Here is a 6,000-nt window from a genome sequence, read left to right as displayed (position 1 = left end):
TGACCACTCGTGCTATAAAACGACTGCGCTAACCGCTAATCCTACCATGCCACTCTGTGTAATAACTGGTAAGATCACAGTCGTATCTGGTTATAACGCCATTACAAGCCTCTGTGTTGGTATTGTAATGATTGCAGGACTCCAGCTTATAACATTATATTGCAGTCTCCTTTGTTAATATCGTGGTAGCGTAGCGGTGAGCATTTCGCCTTTGCGGCTCGGGGCACTTCAGATTTCAGAGTTCAATTCCAGCGCCATGCTGTAAGGAGTCTCTGTACATCCTCCCCATGGGATGCCTGGGTTTCCCCCGGGTGTTCCAGTTTCCTCCCACAGTCCGAAGGCGTGCTGGGCCTGGGTTAATTGATCGTTGTACGGTGTGTGCTAAAGTCTTAGGCACATCAGTGGTTCTGTGGAATGCTCTGCTTCAGAGGGCAGTGGAGGCCAATTCTCTGGATTCTTTCAAAAAAGAGTTAGATAGAGCTCTTAAAGATAGCGGAGTGAAGGGATATGGGGAGAAAGCAGGAATAGGGTACTGATTGTGGATGATCAGCCATGATCACAGTGAATGGCGATGCTGGCTCGAAGGGCCGAATGGCCTACTCCTGCACCTATTGTCTATTGTCTATTGTCTATTGTCTATTGATATAGCAAGGATGCCTAAGACTTGCACAGTACTGTAGTAATTTTATGTATAGCACTGTACTGCTGCCACAAAAAAACCAAATTTCATGACATTTGAGTGACGATAAACCTGATTCTGATATGGGTCTCTATTGTGGACCGAGAGTGGGAAGGGGGCAAGGAGAGGGGATTCATAGTTGGGAAAAGGAGAAGGTAGAGGGAAGCACCAGAGAGACATTCTGTAATGATCAATAGACCCATTGTTTGGAATCAAATGACTTTTGTCTGTTGTCTCAGGGCTGGGTGTGTCTGCACCCAGGCCTGGCGCTCCTTCTCTGCCACCTGTCCCTCACCCCCCCCCCCGTGGCGCTCAGCCCTCGCCGTTCCCAACGCCCTTTGCTCTTGCTAGATTTACAAACCCGCTCTCCATTCCACATGGACAAACACAGCACTGTGCAAAAACCTTGCGCATCCTAGCTATATATATGTGCCTAAGACTTTTGCACAGTGCTGTAAATTAACCCATGATTATGTTAGGGTTAATCGGATTTGTTGGGAGCTGCACAGAATGGTTCAAAGGGCTGAATCTCTAACTAAGTGAATTTATTACAAGTCCCTTTGGTAACATCACAGTCATTACAAGCTAGTTGTAATGACGATTACAAGCCTGTTCTCTCAGGGTCTCCATTACGATATTGGCTGTGCAGTGAATGGAGTATCAAATGATAAACAGGCAGGTAAGCGTGAAACCCACTGTTGCTCTCTGCCCCAACAAGGAGCTGGCACACAGCAGTGGGATCAGCTCCCCACCTCCGGGAGCGGGCGATGGACGTACGCCAGCTTCCCAGCGGCACTTTGCCATCAACGGCACCTGCTGCTCAACGGCACCTCGAGTGAGGCAGACCTCGTGGGAGACCGTTCCCCGTACCGCACACCCACTTCTGACGCAATCGCGGGTGGGAAGCATCTACAGGTTTGCCACATCCATCATCACAGATCCCCACCATCCGGGCCAGGCCATCTTCTCACAGCTCCCATCGGGCAGGAGGTACAGAAGCCTGAAGTCCCACACCACCAGGTTCAGGAACAGCTTCTTCCCTTCAACCATTCGGTTCCTGAACCAGCCGGCACAACCCCGATCACTGCTTCAACAACAGAACAGTACAGACTGCCTCTTGCACTAGCATGGACTTGTCTCTGGTTGAGAGTTTGTTTATTTGCACAGTCACGCTTCACTGTCCCGTATAATTGGTGAGTTCTGTGTATAGTCTGTACGTATACGCTCATGGTAGAAGCAAGTTTATCAGCTGTAACTGCACCTCATCGTACCTGTGCACAAGACACTAAACTCAGCTAAGCTGGGCAACAGGGAGCACTGTCACTGGAGAGCAGCATCCATCATCAGGGACCCCCACCACCCAGACCCTGCTCTCTTCTCGCTGCTGCCATCAGGAAGGAGGTACAGGAACCTCAGGACCCACACCACCAGGTTCAGGAGCTGTTACTACCCTTCAGCCATCAGGCTCTTGAACCAGAGGAGATAACTTCACTTGCCCCAAAACTGAACTGTTCCCACTTCCTATGGACTTCCTTTCTTCATCTCGTGCTCTCAATATTTATTGCTTATTTATTTATTATTATTTTGTTTTACTTCTTTCTTTGTGTTTATTGTGAATGCCCGCAAGAAAATGAACCTCAGGGATGTATATTCCGACATATATGAACTTTGAACTTTGTCTTAGGGGGGCACAGATTGTGGCCAGAATGGCCTCACTGCTGGCCCCTTGGTACTGTAAACCCCTCTGATGGATTGCAAACATCATTTACAATGTGTCACACCTGCTCATTTTGACAAAGATATCCCTCTGATAATTCCAGTTTAATCCCCAAATCTTACACGCCTACTTAACGAACTGTATTGTTTTATTGGTAATTGGACAAAGACTCCAGGGTCAGACACAGAGTGAAACTCCCTCTACACCATCCCATCACACACTCCCGGGGTCAGACACAGAGTGAAACTCCCTCTACACCGTCTCATCACACACTCCCGGGGTCAGACACAGAGTGAAACTCTCTCTACACTGTCCCATCACACACTCCTGGGGTCAGACACAGAGTGAAGCTCCCTCTACACTGTCCCATCACACACTCCCGGGGTCAGACACAGAGTGAAGCTCCCTCTACACTTTCCCATCACACACTCCCGGGGTCAGACACAGAGTGAAGCTCCCTCTACACCGTCCCATCACACACTCCCGGGGTCAGACACAGAGTGAAACTCCCTCTACACTTTCCCATCACACACTCCCAGAGCATGTTATAGAGGGAGTAAAGGCTTATCATTAAATTCACTCAATTTGATGAAGTTTAGTTGGCATTTAAAGTGTGATTCAAATAGATTGGTAGATAGATAGATAGATACCGTATTGATCCCAGAGGAAATTACAGTGTCTCAGTAGCACTTCAAGTGCACAGATATACAAATATTAGAAGAGTAGAAAGAATAAAAAATAAGTTATCACAAACGATCTAACAGGAGAGGGTCATCACTTCCAGGTTATGGATTGACTCATTATGGATCCTAATGGCTGGGGGTAAGAATGACCTCATATCGCGCTCTTTGGAGCAGCACAGTTGTCTTAGTCTATTACTAAAAGTGCTCCTCTGTTCAGTCAAGGTGGTATGCAGAGGGTGAGAAACATTGTCCAGAATTGCCAGGATTTTCCGTAGGGTCCTTTGTTCTACCACGGCCTCCAGTGTATCCAGTTTGACTCCTATAACAGAGCCAGCCTTTCTAATCAGTTTATTGAGCCTGTTGGCATCACCCATGTTGATGCCATTGCCCCAGCACACACCAGTACACATAGCAGATTGTACTGGTGACAATAGACTTGTAGAACATGTGAAGGAGAGACCTGTGTACTCCAAAGGACCTTAATCTCCTCTGGAAGTAGAGGCAACTCTGACCCTTCTCCGAGTTGGTGCTCCACTTGAGTCTGCCATCCAGGTGCACCCCCAGGTACTTGTAGATCCTCACCACATCCATGTTCTCACCATCAATATTAGACTTTCTAAAGTCCACCACCATCTCCTTTGTCTTACTGATGTCGAGCTGCAGATGATTCACCTTGCGCTGTTTGACAAAGTCCTCTCCCAGCATCTCGTATTCATCTTCCCGTTCTCCCTTTGTATACTCAACTATTGCTGAGCCATCAGAGAATTTCTGCAGAAGACATGACTCCCTGCTATATCTAAAGTCTGATGTAAACAGGGTAAACAGGAAGGGAGCCAATTCGGGTACCAGTGCTGCTCATAGTCATGTCTGACATACAATTCTGAAACCACACAAACTGCGGTCTGCCGGTCTGGTAGTCCGTTATCCAGGGTACAATAGAAGTGCCAACCTGTATTGAACAGAGCTCCCCCCAACCTCCTGCAATGAGGGATGGATAGTATTGAAGGCACTTGAAAAATCAAACAACATGATTCTCACAGTACTGCCCTGCTTATCCAAATGGGAGTAGGTTCTGTTCAGCAGGTAGATGACAGCATCGTCGACTCCAGTGTGCTCCTGGTAGGCAAACTGTAGGGGATCGAGGGCTGATCTGACCAGGGATCGGAGGTGAGCCAGGACCAGCCTCTCTAGGGTCTTCATGACGTGTGAGGTCAGGGCCAGTGACAGTAGTCATTCAAACCTTTCGTCTGGCACTTCTTGGGTACTGGGACCACGAGTAATGTTTCTCGCACAGTCTGGACCCTTTCCAGGCTGAGACTCAGATTGAAAATGCACTAGAGAACTCCACAATACCATTATAAGTTTGTGGCGTTTCTATTGCAGTCGTGAATTTTACAGCCTGTGACTTTTTAAGTGCGCACGAACTTCAAACTGGGAGAGTAATGTCGAGGTGAAGGGCCTATCCTGGGAATCTTGAGTCTCGAATTGAGGTCATTACTTCCAGCAAATGCAGTTATTTCAAAAAAAAAACCCTATTGCAATTTACAGCTGGCATGTCTAATATTTTATTGCATTTATAAAAATAGCAATAGCTGGGCTGTGCGTGGGGCTTGGAGTGTTGTTAACTAGTGCGCAGAGGACCGTCGGCCTGGTGTTGGAGGATACAGAGCGCCTTAAATTCTTTTCAAATGTCAAACGCTCCCAGAGGCAAGAGAAAGGGGCCAAGAACTACAGTGGATATAAAGCCTTGTCAGAACGTGGCTCCCTGGTTACCTACCCAACATGCTCGGCGGCAGTAACCAGGAAGAGACAGATCTCTCAGGCTCTGCAACTCCCAGTAGGCCCCGACTAACAATATTGTGCCTACAATCTTTCTTTCCTGCTTAAAAGAGAAGGAGGCCACAACTGGTTGACTTAATGAATCAATTAATCAAGCAAACACAAGGCGCAAAGAAATCTAGATTCACTGACAACTGCCTTCCTGCATTAGACCTGGCACTGATATGGATCTCTGTTTAATATAAAAAGATTTGAGAATTTATGATGTGGTTGTAACTCCGATCCCCTGTTGGGCAGTGAAGAGAAGTGAGTTCATGAATATTAAATCCGGTTTCTCAGAGGACACAAGGCACAAATGTCCACAGTAACACAGGGAAAGTAACAAAGAGAAAGACTCTTCCTTTCTCTTATTGTTTCAATCATGTTCATGGAATCAGTACTCTTGTCGGTGTGCTTGAGGCCTCTACCCGAGGAAAGCTCAAAGGATAAAGTTCCCACTACACCATCCCATCACACACTCCCGGGGTCAGACACAGAGTGAAACTCCCTCTACACTGTCCCATCACACACTCCCGGGGTCAGACACAGAGTGAAACTCCCTCTACACCGTCCCATCACACACTCCCGGGGTCAGACACAGAGTGAAACTCCCTCTACACCGTCCCATCACACACTCCCGAGGTCAGACACAGAGTGAAACTCCCTCTACACTGACCTGTCACACATTCCCGGGATCAGACACAGAGTGAAGCTCCCTCTACACTGTCCCATCACACACTCCCGGGGTCAGACACAGAGTGAAACTCCCTCTACACTGTCCCATCACACACTCCCGGGGTCAGACACAGAGTGAAACTCCCTCTACACTGACCTGTCACACATTCCCGGGATCAGACACAGAGTGAAGCTCCCTCTACACTGTCCCATCACACACTCCCGGGGTCAGACACAGAGTGAAACTCCCTCTACACTGACCTGTCACACATTCCCGGGGTCAGACACAGAGTGAAGCTCCCTCTACACTGTCCCATCACACACTCCCGGGGTCAGACACAGAGTGAAGCTCCCTCTAACTGTCCCATCATACACTCCCGGGGTCAGACACAGAGTGAAACTCCCTCCATACCGTCCCATCACACACT

Source organism: Mobula hypostoma, chromosome 2 (genome assembly GCF_963921235.1).
Source record: "Mobula hypostoma chromosome 2, sMobHyp1.1, whole genome shotgun sequence".
In the NCBI taxonomy this organism is placed as follows: domain Eukaryota; kingdom Metazoa; phylum Chordata; class Chondrichthyes; order Myliobatiformes; family Myliobatidae; genus Mobula; species Mobula hypostoma.
Note: the sequence above shows the minus strand (reverse complement) of the source record.